The sequence below is a fragment of the Manis javanica genome, chromosome 2, assembly GCF_040802235.1.
Source record: "Manis javanica isolate MJ-LG chromosome 2, MJ_LKY, whole genome shotgun sequence".
NCBI lineage: Eukaryota > Metazoa > Chordata > Mammalia > Pholidota > Manidae > Manis > Manis javanica.
The window spans coordinates 195,349,658-195,368,776 of NC_133157.1; positions in this window are offsets into that span (position 1 = coordinate 195,349,658).

Genomic DNA, 19,119 nt, shown 5'->3' on the forward strand with positions numbered 1-19,119 from the left:
TGTCCTCCATCAGTGGTCAGTGGACCTCTTGATCCCAACTTTGGTTTCTGTGTCTTTCTTGTATCTATCTGTGTTTTTCTTAATCTCCCATCCACTCCTTTCAGGTTCAGCTAGGTTGTGGAGCTGGTCTCCACAAAGATCAACAGAAAATCACTGAAACCAAAAGCTGGTTCTTTGAAAAGAGAAACAAAATCAAAAGCCTTTAGTCAGGCTAATATAAAAATAGGACTCAAATTATTAATAGCAAAATGAAAATGGAAACATCTTGGTAGATACCATGGACATTAAAAAGATAATAAAATAATAATATGACAAATCTATGTGCACAAATTGGATAATGTAGGTGAAATGGACCATTTTCTTGAAAGATATAAACTGCCAACACTCACACAAGGAGAATAGACTATTTAATAAGTATATATCTATTAAATAAATGAATCAATAATTAATAACATACCAAAACAATAGCCCCAGACAAAGCAGGCTTCACTGGTAAATTCTAGGAAACTTTTAAGGAAGAAACTTAATCAGTTCTCTACAATCTCTTTACAAAGATAGAAGCACAGAAAATACTTCTTAACTTATTCTATCAGGTCAACATTACCTTAATATCAAATCAGACAAAAAAATTACACAGAAAAGCAAAACAAAACTACAGACCACTAACTTTCATGAATACAGATGCAAACATCTTCAACAAAATATCTAAGTAGCACATCTAATCCAACAATGTATAAAACAAATTCTACTCCATGACCAAATGCAATTTATCCCAGCTATGTGAGACTGGTTCAACATTTCAAAACCATTTAACATAATCCATCACATAAACAGGCTAAAGAAAAAAATTACTTGATTTTATTAATATATGCAGAGAAGCATTTGACAAAATCCAAAACTCATTCATATTAAAAATTTTCATTTAATTACAAAAAGAGGTAACTTCCTCAACTTGATAAAAAGTAGGTACAAAAAAACCCTACAGCTAACATTATACTTAATTAGAAGAAACTTAATATTTCCCACTGAGATCAAGAACAGACAAGGATGTTCCCCTCTCACCACTAATTTTTAACATTGTACAGAAAGTCCTAGCTAATACAATAAAAGAAGAAAAGGAAATAAGAGGTATACAACTGTGAAAGAAAATAAACAACTCTGTTTGCAAATGTAGAAAATCTCAGAGAATTGATTGAAAAAAATCCTGGAAATATTTTATTATTATTTAATTATTATAATAAGGTAGCAGTATCTAAATTAATTAAAACACAAAACTCTATCACATTTAAAAATTTTTTTATTAAGGTATTTTTGATTTACACTCTTATGAAGGTTTCACATGAATAAACAATGGGGTTACTACATTTACCCATATTATCAAGTCCCCAACCATACCCTAATGCAGTCACTGTCCATCAGTGTACTAAGATGCCACAGATTCACTATTTGCCATTTCTGTGCTACGCAGTATTCCCTGTGATCCCACACACCATGTGTACTAAACATAATATATCCCTCAATCCCCTTCTGCCTTCCTCCCCACCTGCTCTCCCACACCCCTCTGCTTTGGTAACCACTAGTTCCTTCTTGGAGTCTGTGAGTCTGCTGCTATTTTGTTCCTTCAGTTTTGCATTGTCTTTTGGCATTTGGCATTTGTCTTTCTCCACCTGGCTTATTTCACTGAGCATAATGTCCTCCAGCTCTATCCATGTTGTTGCAAATGGTAGGATTTGTTTGTTTCTTATGGCTGAATATTATTCCATTGCATATATGTACCACACCTTCTTTATCCATTCATCTACTGATGGACAATTAGGATTGCTTCTATATCTTGCCTATTGTAAAAAGTGCTGCAATAAACATAGGGATGCATCTGTCCTTTTCAAACTGGGCTGCTGCATTCTTAGGGTAAATTTCTAGAAGTGGAATTCCTGGGTCAAAAGGTATTTCTATTTTGAACTTTTTGAGGAACCTCCATACTGCTTTCCACAATCGTTGAACTATTTTGCATTCCCACCAGCAGTGTAGGAGGGTTCCCCTTTCTCTTCATCCTTGCCAGCATTTGTTGTTCTTAGTCTTTTCAAAGCTGGCCATCCTTACTTGTGTGAGGTGATATCTCATTATGGCTTCAATTTGGATTTCCCTGATGATTAGTGATGTGGAGCATCTTTTCCCGTGTCTGTTGGCCATCTGAATTTCTTCATTGGAGAACTGTCTCTTCATATAGTCTGCCCACTTATTAATCAGGTTATTTGCTTCTTGGGTGTTGAGGTGTATAAGCTCTTGATATATTTTCAATGTTAACCCCATGTTGGATACTTCATTTACAAATACATCCTTCCATACTGTAGGATGACTTTTTCTTCTGTTGATGGTGTCCTTTGCCATACAGAAACTTTTTACTTTAATATAGTACCATAAGTTCATTTTTGCTTTTGTTTCCCTTGCTTGAAGAGATGTGTTCAGGAAGAAGTTGCTCATGCTTATATTCAGGAGATGTTTGCCTATGTTGTCTTCTAAGAGTTTAATGGTTTCATTACTTACATTCAAGTCTTGCATCAATTTTGAGTTTTCTTTTGTATATGGGGTTAAACAATAATCCAGTTTCATTCTCTTGCTTGTAGGTGTCCAGTTTTGCCAACACCAGCTGTTGAAGAGGCTGTCATTTCTCCACTGTATGTTCATGGCTCCTTTATCATATATTAATTGACCATATATGTTTGGGTTTAGATCAGAGATCTCTAGTCTGTTCCATTGGTCTATGGGCCTGTTCTTGTGCCAGTACCAAATTGTCTTGATTACTGTGGATTTGTACTAGAGTTTGAAGTTGGGGAGCATAATCCACCCAGCTTTATACTTCTTTCTCAAGATTGCTTTGGCTATTTGGGGTCTTTTGTGGTTCCATATGAATTTCAGAATGACTTTCTCTACTTGAAGAATGCTGTTGGTATTTTTATAGTAATTGCATTGAATCTGTAGATTGCTTTAGGCAGGATGGTCATTTTGACAATATTAATTCTTCCTATCCATGAGCACAGGCTGTGTTTCCATTTATTGGTATCTTCTTTAATTTCTCTTGTGAGTGTCTTGTAGTTTTCAGGGTATAGGTCTTTCACTTCCTTGGCTAGGTTTATTCCTAGGTATTTTATTCTTTTTGATGCAACCATGAATGGAATTGTTTTCCTGATTTCTCTTTCTGCTAGTTCATTGTTAGTGTATAGTAATGCCACAGATTTCTGTGTAGTAATTTTGTATCCAGCAATTTTGCTGAATTCAGATATTAGATCTAGTAGTTTTGTAGTGCATTCTTTAAGGTTTTTTATGCACAATATCATGTCATCTGCAAACAGGGACAGTTTAACTTCTTCCTTGCCAATTTCGATGCCTTTTATTTCTTTGTGTTGTCTGATTGCCATGGCTAGGACCACCAGAACTATTTTGAATAGAAGTGTGGAGAGTGGGCATCCTTGTTTTGTTCCTGATCTTAAAGGAAAAGGTTTCAGCTTCTCACTGTTAAGTATAATGTTGGCTGTGATTTTGTCATATATGGCCTTTATTATGTTGAAGTACTTGCCCTCTACATGCATTTTGTTGAGAGTTTTTATCATGAATGGATGTTGAATTTTGTCAAATGCTTTTTCAGCATCTATGGAGATTATCATGTGGTTTTGTCCTTGATTGATGTGGTGGATGATGTTGATGGATTTTCGAATGTTGTACCATCCTTGCAACCCTGGAATCAATCCTACTTGGTCATGATGGATGATCTTTTTGATGTATTTTTTAATTCAGTTTGCTAATATTCGGTTAAGCATTTTTGCGTTTATGTTCATCAGGGATATAGGTCTGTAATTTTCTTTTTCTTGCGGTGTCTTTGCCTGGTTTTGATATTAGAGTGATGCTGGCCTCATAGAATGAGTTTAGAAGTATTCCCTCTTCTTCTACTCTTTGGAAAACTTTAAAGAGGATGGGTATTAGGTCTCCACTAAATGTTTGATGAAATTCCATGGTGAAGCCATCTGGTTGAGGGATTTTGTTCTTAGGTAGGTTTTTTGATTACCAATTCAATTTCATTGCTGGTAATTGGTCTGTTCAGATTTTCTGTTTCTTCCTTGGTCAGCCTTAGAAGGTTGTATTTTTCTAGAAAGTTGTCCATTTCTTCTAGGTTATCCAGCTTGTTACCATATAATTTTTCATAGTATTCTCTCATAATTCTTTGTATTTCTGTGGTGTACATAGCAATTTTTCCTTTCTCATTTCTGATTCTGTTTATGTGAGTAGACTATTTTTTGATAAGTCTGACTAAGGGTGTATCTATTTTGTTTATTTTCTTGAAAAACCAGATCTGGCTTTCATTGATTCTTTCTATTGTTTCATTTTATTTATTTATGTTCTAATCTTCATTATGTCCCTCCTTCTACTGACTTTGGGCCTCACTTGTTCTTTTTCTATTTTTTTTAATTGTGAGTTTAAACAGACCATATAGGATTTTTTTTTCCTGAGGTAGGCCGGTATTGCAATATAAATTCCTCTTAGCATGGCCTTCGCTGCCTCCCACATATTTTGTGGTGTTGAATTATTGTTGTCATTTGTCTCCATATATTGCTTGATCTCTGTTTTTATTTGGTCATTGATCTTTTGGTTATTTAGGATCATGTTGTGAAGCCTCCAGGTGTTTGTAGGCTTTTCCATTTTCTTTGCATAATTTATTTCTAGTTTCATACCTTTGTGGTCTGAGAAACTGGTTGGTATAATTTCAATCTTTTGGAATTTACCAACGCTCTTTTTGTGGCCTAGTATATGATCTATTCTTGAAAATGTTCCATGTGCACTTGAGAAGAATGTGTATTCTGCTGTTTTTGGGCCCATCTGCTCTAATGTGCTGTTCAGTGCCTCTGTCTCCTTACTTATTTTCTGTCTGGTTGATCTGTTCTTCAGAGTGAGTAGAGTGTTTAAATCTCCTAAAATGAAAGAATTGCATTCCATTTCCCCTTTTAATTTTGTTAGTATTTGTTTCACATATGTAGGTGCTTCTGTATTTGGCACATAGATATTTATAACTTTTAAATCTTCTTGTTGGATTGACCCTTTTATCATTATGTAATGTCCTTCTTTGTTTCTTGTGACTTTCTTTGTTTCAAAGTATATTTTGTCTGATACAAGTACTACAACTCCTGCTTTTTTCTCCCTATTAGTTGCATAAAATATCTTTTTCCATCCCTTCACTTTTAGTCTGTGTATGTCTTTGAGTTTAAAGTGAGTCTTTTGTAGGTGGCGTATAGATGGGTCTTATTTTTTTATTCATTCAGTGACTCTATGTCTTTAGATTGGTACATTCAGACCATTTACATTTAGGGTGATTATTGATAGGGATGTACTTATTGCCACTGTACTCTTTAGATTCGTGGTTACCACAGGTTCAAGGTTAATTTCCTTACTATCTAAGAGTCTAACTTAACTCACTTAATATGCTGTTACAAACACAATCTAAAAATTCTTTTCTTTTTTCTCCTCTTTTTTCTTCTTTCTCCATTCTTTATATATTAGGTATCATATTCTGTATTCTTTGTCTATCCCTTGATTGACTTTGGGGATAGTTCATTTAATTTTGCATTTGCTTAGTAATTAGCTGTTCTACTTTCTTTACTATGGTTTTATTTCATCTGGTGACAGCTATCAAACCTTAGGAACACTTCCATCTAGAGCAGTTCCTCCAAAATAGAATGTAGAGATGGTTTGTGGGAGGTAAATTCTCTCAGCTTTTGCTTACCTGGAAATTGTTTAATCCCTCCTTCAAATTTAAATGATAATCTTGCTGGATAAAGTAATCTTGGTTCCAGCCCTTCTGCTTCATGGCATTAAATATATCATGCCACTCCTTTCTGGCCTGTAAGGTTTCTGCTGAGAAGTCTGATGTTAGCCTGATGGACTTTCCTTTGTATGTGATCTTATTTCTGTCTCTGGCTGCTTTTAACAGTCTGTCCTTATCCTTGATCTTTGCCAATTTTATTACTATATGTCTTGGTGTTGTCTTCCTTGGGTCCATTGTGTTGGAAGATCTGTGGATCTCCATGGCCTGAGAGACTATCTCCTTCCCCAGATTGGGGAAGTTTTCAGCAATTACCTCCTCAAAGACACTTTATATCCCTTTTACTCTCTCTTCTTCTTCTTCTGGTACCCTTATAATGAGAATATTGTTCCATTTGGATTGGTCACACAGTTCTCAATACTCTTTCATTCTTGAGATCCTTTTTTCTCTCTGTGCCTCAGCTTATTTGTATTTCTCTTCTCTAATTTCTATTTCATTTACTGTCTCCTCCACCATATACAATCTGCTTTTAATACTCTCCACTGTGCTCTTCAACAATTGTATCTCCAACTGGAATTCATTCCTGAGTTCTTGAATATCTTTCCATACCTCCAAGAGCATGTTAATTATTTTTATTTTGAACTCCCATTCAGGAAGAGTCATGATGTTGATGTCATCTTTCTCAGGCATTGTATTAATAATTTTACTTTGGACCAGGTTCCTTTGGCATTTCATATTTGTATATATCACCCTCTAGTGTCCAGAATCTCTACTCTCTGGAGCTGCTCCATCCCTGAAGCACTGTCGGGGGTCTCAGGGAATGGTATTGGTGCCTGAGGGGAGGAGAGAGCTGCTTCCTGCTTCCTGGCTGCTATGCCGGCATCCTCTGCCTGAACCAGTGGGCCAAGCACACAGGTATAAGCCTGTATGCTTTGCGTTTGTACTTGCTGTAGAGAAATCTTCCCTCTGGCCAGCCTAACACCAGGGTAGGGTTTGCCGGTTTGCAAACCAGGTGGAGCTGGCTGGGAGAAAGGCACAGTAGGCTGCATATCACAGAGGGGGTCCTTGGAGCTGTGTAGCCAGCCAGGGAGCTGGAGCACCTGAATATTGTGAAAGCTCCCAACCTGCTGGGCAGAATGCACTCACACAATTTTGTCTACCTGTCCTTTCTCCTGAGCAGTAAGCTTTGTGCAATCCTTGCCTCTTTAGCAGCCCTCTTGCTAAGGGCTTCCTTGTTAGGAAATCTCTCAGACTTCCCCCCTTTCTTTTGTCCCAGAGTAGCCAAATATGGATCCCTGCTTTCCACAAGTGGCTGGAATCTCAGTCTCTCTAGGAATTCTGCCTGTCTTAGCTTTCCAACTCCTTAATCACAAGAGTATCATGAAAGTACCATGAAATGTAGGTTTGTGCTCCCACAGTAGATCTCTGGAGTTAGGTATTCAACAATCCCAGGCCTCCACTCCCTCCCTACTCCATTTTTCTCCCTACCACCAGTGAGCTGGGGTGGGGAGGGGCTTGGGTCCCTCTGGGCCACAGCTTGGATACGTTACACTGTTCTGGGAGGTCTGCTCTTTTCTCCTGGTATATGCAGTCTGGCACAGTCCTCTTTCCTGTTGCTCTTTCAGGATTAGTTGTATTAATTATATTTTTATATTATATGCAGTTTTAGGAAGAAGCCTCTTTCTCACCTCTCATGCCACCATCTTTAATCCTCTCTCCAGTTGGGAAGCTCTATCACTTTCTTATATACCAACAATGAACTAGAACAATTAGAAATTAACGCAGTAGATTTAATTAGCACCCCCAATAGTAAAATACTTTATACTAATCTAACCAAATATGTATAAGATGTATACAAGGAAAACTATAAAACTCTGACAAAAATTTTTTTGAACTATATACATGGAGAAATATCCATGTTTGTGGGCAGAAAGACTCAAAATTGTTAAGATATCAGTTCTTCATAACTTGACCTATAGATTCAATGTAATCTCAGCCAGCAAGTTGTTTTTGGATATCAACAAATCAATTATAATGTTTATATGGAAGGCAAATGACCCTCAATAGCTAATATAATATTGAAGGGAAAAAAACTGGAGGATTGTCATTTCTCAACCTACAGACTTATTATAAGGCTACCATAATCAAGACACTGTACTTTAGTGAAAGAATAGACAAATAGATCAAAAGTAGAGAATAGAATGTCCAGAAATAGACCTACATAATTAGAGTCAACCGATTTTTGATAAAGGAGCAAAGGTTATACAATGGAGCAATGATAGTCTTTTCAAAAAATGGTGCTGGAACAACTAAACATCCATGTGCAACAAAAATTAACTCAAAGTGGTTCACAGATATAAATGTAAAGGTTAAAAAAAACTATAAACTTCTAGAAGGTAATATAGGAGAAAAAATCTTAATGACCTTGAGTATGATTTTTCAGCTGTAAGACCCAAGGCACAATCCATGAAAGAAATCATCTGTAAAGTGGATTTCATTAAAATTAAATATTTATGCTCTAGGAAAGACACTGTCATGAGAATAAAGAGAAGTTATAAACTGGGAGGAAACGTTTGCAAAAGACACATAAAGGACAGCTGTCCAAAATACACAGGGAACTCTTAAAACTCAATCATAACACAATACACAAACTGACTAAAAAACAAGTCAGAGACTTTAACAGACACCTCACTATAAAAACAACAAAAACAGATAGCAAAAAGCACATAAAAAGTGTTCCAAATATATATCAGCAGGGAAATACAAATTAATACAAAATGAGATACCATGATATACCTATTAGATGGCCAAAATCTAGATCACTGACAACACCAAATGCTGACAAGGATGTGGAACAACAGAACTACCATTCATTGCTGGTAGGAATACAAAATGGTACAGCCACACAGGAAAACAGTTTGGAAGTTTCTTAGAACACTAAATATATTCTTACTGTATGATACAGCAATCATGCTTATTGGAATTTACCCAAAGAAGTTAAAAACTTAATGTCCACACAAAAACCTGTGCACAGATATTTACAGCAGCTTTCTTCATAACTGCTGAAACCTGGAAGTAACCAAGATGTAGTAACCTCCAGAGAATGAAAGGGCAAATAAACTGTGGAACATCCAGACAGAGGCATATTACACAGAGCTAACAGGAAATAAAATATCAAGTCATGGAAGGACATGAAAGAAGCTTAAGTGCATATTACTAAGTGAAAGAAGCCTGTTTGTAAAAGCTACATACTGTGTGATTCTATCTATATACATTCTAGAAAAGGCAAAACTATGGAGACAGTAAAATATCAGTGATTGCCAGGGATTGGGAGGATAGAGGAATGAAAAGGCAGAGTACAGAGAATTTTTAGGGTAGTGAAATTATCCTGTAAGATACTGTAATGGTAGATAAATGTTATTTTGCATTTGTCCACACCCAGATAAAGTACACCACCAAGAGACAATCCTAATGTAAACTATGGTCTGCTGATGATTATACGTCAGTGTAGGTTCGTCAATTCTAACAAATATACTACTATTCCAGTGGGGGATGCTGATAATAGGGAAGGTTATTTGTATGTAGGAGAAGGAGATGCATGTTAGAAATCTCTGTACATTCTGCTCAGTTTTGCTGTGATAAATAAAACTGTTCTAAAAAAATAGAATCTCTTAACAGAACAAAAGTGTTTATCCAACTGAAAACTAATACCCATATCTTTTTGGTTTTGTTTATCTATATCAATTGCTTTGTACATTAAACTTTGTAAAATATAACCTATCTGGTAGAATGGTAAAGAGATTTCTTTTTTTCATGTTAAATGCTGCAATCTTATCTTGGTGTAATGTAATAAATGAAGGAATGGATGACAAACATATTTGCTTCCTTGAGTCCCATGGCACCCTGCTCTCCGTGATCAAATGCAAATAGGGACACTGGGAATTCAGATCACTGGAGTTGTTTCTTTTGTTCTTGTTTTGAAAATGAGTTTTATTATGGCTGGCACACTCTCATACACCTTAACAAGGTATCAAAGCTCTTAAATTCAGACCTTTAGAATAATTTCTGGAAATATTTCTAGGCCAAGGGACTCAGTGGCAAATTGCATAGCATTGTTTCTGAACATTTTCTTGCAACATTTTAACTTCTCTAGCATTGGACTGAAAAGGAATACACTTCAAAAGAGCTTCTTTACATAGACTTCAGTTTGAATTCACACAAAAGAATCAGCATTGTTAGTGGTGAATGACCTCCTGCCCTTCATCTATTGATTATGTTTCTTGATTTATTTTTTCTCTTCAATATCCTCTAGCTAAATTCACCTTTCGTCACCCCAAAATTATTTTTGTTCAATGTGACCTTGCTATTATTTCTTGCAGGTATGAAGATTTTCATAATCTCCATGGCTTTATATATATATATATATATATATATATATATATATATATATATATATACACACATACGCAGACACACACACATATCTATATATATGAAATACATTAAAGTATTGGACTCTCAAGTATTTCATTTCTAAAATTTGTTATTGTTCCACAGTGAGACTTTTTTCTCTTTCCATTAGCAGTAAATAGTGTGACTTCTTTTAGCATATAAATAAAATGCATCGCTTATTACATTTATGCATTTTTGCCAAATACTATCACATAACAGTCAAATACATTATGTTAGTTGACTGGATTTAGCAGAAAGAAGAAATTTAGCAGAAAGAAGGAAAAACACATGTTTTTCCATTGAATATGAATGGAAAAAAATCTATTCTGCAAAATATGCAGTTTGAATGTCTTTGATTATTGTCATTTTCAAAGACAACAGAGTGAGTGGGCTAAATCTGTTAGAAATAAGTTAAATATAGAAAGCTGTACATGTCTGACTTTATAGGTTTTACAGCTATTACTTCCTCAGCATTTCACTGGGTTCCTTGTGTTATCAAGTCTTCTCAATTTCCTAGTAAAGAATTAAATTGGTCCTTATCAGAAAGGCCTTCTCCAGGAAAAGAACACAAAGTAGCTCTCTTGTACCCCTTTATATATTTGATCACACATTATGTATTTCCTTTATAGTACTTACCATACTTTACAGTGATTTCATTTACATAATTACTGTGTTTCTCTTACACTCCAATGTAAGTTTCTTTCAGTCAAGTTTACGGTACTCACCACTGTGTCCTCAAAGCTTAAAGAGTACCTAGTATATAACAGGTCATCTGCAAATATTTGTTGAAAGGGGGGAAAAAAGGAAGGAAGGACATATTGCTCTTCAGTCTGATTTCTTTCTTATTTGCTGTGAAATGTATTAGGCTCAATAGTGGCCCCCAAAGACTTGAGGTTCTAATCTCTGAAGCCTGTGCATATTATTTTACATGGAAAATTATTTGCAGAATTAGCCTGGATTATCAATGTGGGCCCTAAATGCCATCAGAAATGTCCTCAGAAGAGAGGCAGAGGGACAGCAGCTATGCTGAGGAGAGTGTGGTGGGGCTTCCGGCCAAGGAATACCGACAGGCAACACAAGCTAAAACAAAAGAAGGAATGGATTCTCTCCGAGGATCTTCTCAGGAAGTAGTCCTGTTAACATCTGGATTTTGGCCCTGTGAAACTGATTTTGGACTTCTGGTCTCTAGAATGTGAAATAATAAATATCTATGGTTTTAAACTACCAATTTACGGTGATTTGTTGCAGCAGCTATAGTAATTTCCTAACATATACAGTATTTCCAACACAGAGAAATTAAAAAACAGTAATACCTATTTATTCCTCCCTAAATGTACCAAATATTAATATTTATCATGTTTCACATGTTTTAAAGACATGAAACAATAGAGATATAGTATTCATTTCCACACAACCCAGACTCCCCAAGGATAGCCACTGTCCTGAAGCACGTTTGAAGCCTTCCCATGCATGTTTTTCTATTTTTACTACACATGTATGCATCTCTAAGCAACCCATAAGATTGTGTTGTGTTAAATTTTAATTAAATGTTAACTTTTACAAAAAGTATCATTTATGTCATTCTGCAATATGTTTAGTAACTAAATATGTTTCCAAAATTTTCTATCTAAATGTCTGTATTTCTAGTTCATTCATTTTAAATGTAAGACCATTTTGCATCATATGACAAAACAACTATTTATCTATTTTATTTTGATGAGTATTTATGTGGTTTCTAATTTGTCTTAATTGCAAACAATGCAATTATCATCTTTGAGCAGGTTTTCTTGTGCATTATTTGAGATTTCCTCCAGCAGATATTCTTAAAAGTGGTTTTGCTGGGCTGTTGGAAAAGCGCATAATCAGTTCTACTGGCTATTGACAAAGCGCTATACAAAGTGATTATATTACTATATCATTCATAATGAGTCCATGACTTTCTAGTTCCTGCGTTCTAGATAGCAATTGGTACTATAAGTTTTCTTTTCCAATCTGCTAAGTGTGAAATGGTATTTCATAGTTTTACATTTCTCTGATTAAAAGTGATATTGGATCTTCGTAGATCTGATATACCATGCTTTGGATTTTTGAATTTTTTGATAAATATCCTTTGGCCCTTTGTGCTTGTTGGGACAAAAAAAGGTAGTATATTACTATTTTAAAGGTTGGTTTTGTATTATAAGTACCCAGTTAATTTTATTTGGTTTTATATTTAAAATGTCCTCTATCAATCTTTGCCTATGCTTCAATTTTTTGTTTTTTTCCATACATAGATTTGTCTTTTATTTTAATGTAAACAAAATTTTTATTTCTTCTGTTTTGTGGATTTGTGTGTGTGCATGTATGTCCTTTACAAGAGCTATTCTTATATATGTATTAAACATAAAAGCTTAGTTTTTCATATGTAAACCTATAACCCATCTGGAGTTAACTTTGTGAATAGAGTGAAGTAAAGGTTTCATTTTACTGTTTTCACATGGTCTTTTGGGTTCTTCCTAGATCCAATTCTGACATGCACATGTGGGGGCTGAGGGGCTTCCACACAACACCAAGCAATCAGCAAATACCTTGAAGTGTCTGAGAATTCAACTCAATTCAACTCAATTCTGAACTACCTGCCTGGAACTACCTGAGTTTCCAAGGTTAAGGGCTCAGGCCCACACACAGCCTCCGCGTCAGAGGCCAATCACCAGTCCAGGTTTTTGCCTGTACTCCTGATCTGTTGGCTATAAATCAGAGGTTTTATTCCCACAACCTCCTTCTCAAATTTCAAAGTCAATATTTAAAAGTGACAAAACCTCTCTTGAATTCTATATTAATCATAATCCAGTCTGTTGAAAAGTTATGTACTGAAAGGTGGTTATGATAATTTCTAAATGTCAGACCTTCCATAGTAACACTAAGACTTAGTTCACACAGCAGTTTGGGGCATGGGTGATAGGGCAGTAACTAACATTGTTATGGTCCCTGAACAAGCAAAACAAAGGGGAAAGATGGGTATACCTATAGCAGGATACCAATGAACAAGAATTATTTTAGCTGTTGACAGATGCTATGAATAATATAAAACAAATTTATGTGATGGAGAGTGATGGGGATGATTAGGGCAATCTCTGAGGGAGGGACAATTGGCCTGAGACCTCAGTGACAAGAAGGAGCCTGTCCTGCCAGACATGAGGACAGAATGCTCCCAGAAGAGGAAATAACATGTGCAAACAATGCACCTGGATGTGCTTAAGAAAGAATAAGAAGGCAGGCGAGTGGGACTGGAATGCAAGAAACCACAAAGACATGAAGTCAAAGAGGTGTATTGGTCTAAAGAATACTTATTTTATTCTAAGTGCAATGTAAAGTCCTTGGGCTGCTTTAAATAGGCATATGGTATGGTTTAACTATGTTTTAAAAGACTTCTCAGGATAATAATTGATGTATGTATTATAGGAGATAAAAGTGGAGATAAATTAGGAGGTTGTAGATTCTTAGAGTGTTCTAAGTAGAAATATTAGAGTGAAGTTAAATACTCGATTTAGGTTAGTTATAGTAACAGAATATATATACAAGCATATCAAATGTATTTGAGATACATATGGTGTGAAGTAGGGGTCCAACTCCATTCTTTCACATATGGATATCCAGTTGTCATGGTGCCATTTGTTGGAGACTAGTCTTTGCCTATTGAATGGTGCTGGAAACCATGTTGAAAATCAATTAACCATAGATTGGGTTTATTTACTGGACTTTCATTTCTATCCCATTTATCTGTATGTCTATCCTTATGCTAGTACAATACTACCTGGATTATTGTAGCTTTGTAGTAAGTTTAAAACTGGGACATGTGAATCTACAAACTTTGTTCCGCTTTTGCAAGAAAGACTGTTTCAGTTGGACGCCAGGACCACTTTATAGGGAATGCACGGTCTCTTCCACAAATGGTGCTGTGACAACTGAATATCCACCTGCAAAAGAATGAAGTAGAACCTCTCCCTCACACCAAACACAAAAATTAACTCTAAATGGATCAAAGACCTAACTGTAAGAGATAAATGTGTAAAAATCCTAGAAGAAGAACACATAGGACTAAATCTCTGTGACACTGGACTTGACAATGGTTTTTCAGATGCGGCGCCAGAAGCACAAGCAACAGAAGTTAAATTGGTCCTCATCAGAATTAATGCTTATGTGCAGGAAGGAAGTGAAAAGACAACCCACAAGGGGGAGAGAATGTTTTCAAATCACATATCTGGTAAGGATCTAGTATGAAGAATATATAAAAAATTCAACAATTAAAAGATAAAATAAGAAATGATCAGAATACATATTTCAGTAAATAAAATATACAAATGAGCAATATACACATGAAAAATTGTTCAATGTCATCCATCATTAGGAAAATGAAAACCCAAACCACAATGCGGTATCCTTTCACACTCACTAGGATAGCTACATTAAGAAAGTTGGACAAAAATAGAAGTTAGTTAGCATGTGGAGAGACTGAACCCCTCATGTACTGCTGTGGCTGATATAAAAGGATGCAGCTGCTGTGGTGAACAGTCTGGCAGTCCCTGAAAAGGATAGACATGCAGCTTTCAGATGACCCAGCAATTTCTCAACCTGGGTATATACCCAAGAGTAATCAAATACCATATGTCTCTGCACACAAAAAATTTATATGCAAATGTTAGAGTAACATTTCTCATAAAATACAAGAAGTAGAAATAACCCAAATATTTATCAACTGATGAGTGGATGAATATAATTTTGTATATCCATGCAGTGGGATATTATTTATCATTAGAAAGGGATGAAGTACTGATACATGCGTAAATATGGATGAATTTTGAAAACATTACTTGAGAGGAACTAATCACAAAAGGCCACATATTGTATGAATCCATTTATATGTAATATCCAGGATAGATAAATCTATATACAGAGAGAAGGTAAATTAATGGTTTCCAGGAGCTGAAGGGATGAGGGGATTGGAAGTGACTACTAATTGGTATTTGTTTCTTGGGGGCAACAAAATGTTCTAAAATTAGTTTGTCATGATAGTTACACAACTCTGTTAATGTATTAAAAAACATTGAATACTTTAAATTAGTGAATTGCATGTTATGTGAATTCTATTTCAATAAAACTATGAAAAATACACAAAAAGCTGGGGTTACAATTTACAACACAAATATTCTCTGTGCAAAATTGTTAATATTTTTTATAAATGATACTACATGAAGGCTTTGTACATATTTATATAAGTCAGACAAATATTCACAAAAAATATTTCAGGCAATAATATCATTTCCAATGTTCATAGTTTTTAATACTCTTTATGAAAACCCACTCCCAAATTTAAAAGTGAATACAGTGAAAGGAAGGTAGAAGAGCAAATAAAAAATAATCTTTTCTATTTCACTGCTTTGTCAATGGTTAACCTTATTGATATGCTTTTCTCGTACATTTCTGTACAGAAAACCTTTGTTTATGAATAATGGGTAACATTCATGTGTACTTAGTATCTAAAGACCTGCATAGCTTACTAGTTAAGAAAGCAGTCCTCAAAGTCAGATAGTTGGGATAAGTTCTGTGCACCAAATATTAGTTTAATGACCTCAGCAAGTGACTTGACTTGCTGACTTCTAAGCCTTATTTTCTCCACCTGTAAATAAGGATAATAACCTTCTTTTCTTTTTTGAGAAGGGAAATATAAAGTGCCATAGTAATTAAGCCATAATACAAAACAGTTAATGATATATAGGAAGGACAGACTGCTGTCTCTGCTGTCATTTGAAGGCTATCATGTCTGCCATAATTTACCTGTTATTTCCAAACTGTCACCTTTAAGGCCAGCTCTTTAACCTTTCTAGCACAATATTAATTTTATATTAATTGAGATATTATGGTACCTAAATGGGCTCACATGCAGCCAGATTATTACCACCTTCCTTAGTTAAGGGACAAGATGTCTGTTGCTTCTCAGTTTTGACTCAGTTTTGATCCATCCTACTCTTTGGAGTGAAGTCAAGGTATGAAGTAGGTGAGCAGGCAGCTACATCATGAGATGGCCAGGAACACTGCAGATGGAAGCTACTAGCATCCACTGAGTGTCTTCTATATGCTAGGTCTCTGCATACTCGCTTTGTAGTTTTCTCCTAATCTCCAAAATAACTCTTAAATTAGATAACCTGTTCTCCACTTTACAGCAGAGAAATTAGAGTCTAATAAAGACAAAGTAAATTTTCAAATTTAAAGCAGATAAATGATGGAGTCCAAGATTAAAATTAGATTTGCCCGTTTTAGCACTTTTCTCTCACAATATTTACTGTCTACTTAAATGTACAGCTGAGTATTTTTTCACATTTCTAGAGGATTCATTTTATTTCCTTATATAAATTCCAGGAAAAAAAATAGCCAATGGTTCTATAACATCTTTCTGTGTTGACAGATAGTAGCAGGACTACTTGAAACTAAAATAAGACTGTATATAAAAAATGTATACAGTTTCAGTACATATTTTTTTATAGAGTCTTATTTTACTTTCAATTATAGTATACAACACTGTGGTTCAACAGTTACCCATATTATTAAATCCTCACCCCTACTAGTACTGCTACTATCTGTCAACACAGAAAGATGTTACAGAATCATTGGCTATATTCTCCATGCTATACTAATATCCCTGTAACCGACCAACATTATGACTGAGAATTTTTGTGCCTCTTTATCCCCTTCATTCTCCCCTCCCACCCACCCCAGCCCTCCCCCATGGTAATCACCAGTCCCCTCTCAGCATCTATGAATCTACTGTTTAACAGCTGTTTTTATTTTTTTTTCAATCCTTTCATTGAGTCTGAAATTCCAAGCATTAACTATATTCCCTTGAAACAGATAGTAAGCAGATAATTGTCCTGAGAAAAAATTTTAAAGGTACATACATATTTATTTTAAATATCTAATATTCCTTTATTTTCAAAAAAGTTCATACTAATTGTATTGTAGAGAGGTCTTCTTTACATAAAGTAATAATTTTAAAAATCTACCTCATCATCATCTTTCTCACAATAATTATATTATTATTATATGTATATATGTATGTAATATATAATATTCTCACAATAATTCTCACAGTAATTATATTATTATATGTATTATACATTATTATATATTAACTAATATGAGGTGTGAGACTCTTCCATGGAGAATACTCCATTAATTGTTAATAAGATTTGACCATCTCTTTCTACCAAAATAAATGCACCTACAAAATAAATATACAATAATCAATGAAAAATCATCAGAGGTAGATAGCATGAATGGGAATTGTGTCCTATTAATGAGTTCCTGTCTATTGGAGCTGGGCAATTTAAATTCATAAGCCATGCTTTGGGGTAAATTTAAAAATCATACTGTGTATGGCATGATGTGTAAGGCATTTCCAATAGGTACCCAATAATTATGAACTGTGAGAAAAAAACCTCACAAAGGAAAATAATAAGTTCAGCTTCCATGATGCAGTTAATTTTTTCAAGGTGTAATATCTTTGACAATAAAAGCATTTTTAAATCTCTTAATATAGTTGGGATTCAAAGTAATAATAATGACGATGTTGAAAATAAAACATTTACTTAATTACATCCAAACTGGCAGTATTAAATTCAGCAGGCAGCAGACTTGGTTTGTGACTGTATTTTTATTTTTCAACATTACTCCTGAAAACTATAGATGAAGAAGTTGAATTTCCAGTTAGTGTCATTCACCTATACTACAATATGCTTTTTTCTCCTTTTTTATTATTTAGTAGCAAAGAAAACTTCCTAACAGTTAAAAAATAAGTACTAATCTAGAGAACTACCAGATGATTTCAAAGCTTTTTTGGGATTTTTATATAAATAATTCATATAAAAAATTATGCACAGAACCAATAGATTGGAGTACTTACTGTGTATTTTATTTGTACTTACCCTGTTTATAAGGAAGCTTTAAGAAATGAATATTACTCACAATAATGCCATACATATTCATAAAGTAACATTAAAGGCTTTTTCTCATGATGTTATTTACCATTTATGCAGCAAGGCTTAATGGCCTCTGTATCTATAAATAATCTGAAAATTGCAGACTTGGTGAATAAATTAAGTCTTTAAAAAGGAAAACTAGAAAAGAATATGCAAAACTAACCATTACATATATATGTGTGTATGTATGTATGTATATGTACACAAAAAGATTAAGAATTAGATTGTAGTTCACTTTGGGAAGGAGAATGCAATTCTACATATTCATTCCCTGATTATATTATATTTCACTTTCTTAAATATTAATTACTGTGTCAGAATATATGTGTGTGTGCGTGTTGGGGAAGTGTATTCATTTCAATTAAATAGCAAAATGGATCTTTCCAAACTTCCATTGCTTATAATTACTAGCCCTCCCAATGCCAATGAAAATAGTCTGACATCCAAACAGACACTATATTTCCTCATTTAAACTTCTATTTTAACACAGGCTAGTTGACTAGAATAAGCTTTTTCATTAAAAACAAATGGAGAAATTATGAAAGTATCTTTTGAATGCAGTGAATTGTTTTACTTGTAAGAATTTTTCTCTGAATGCCTATGTATTTGGCATATGGGATATAAGGAACTTAGTAATATTTCCCTGGCAACTTCTAACTTGTTCATATACTGATCAGTATTTATATATAATACAAAATATACATTATATATACACACACATACATAATGTACATTATATATATACACACACATATACATAATGTATACATATGTGTATATAAATATATATATATATATATATATATATATATATATATATATACAATACAAACCTATCTTAATGGG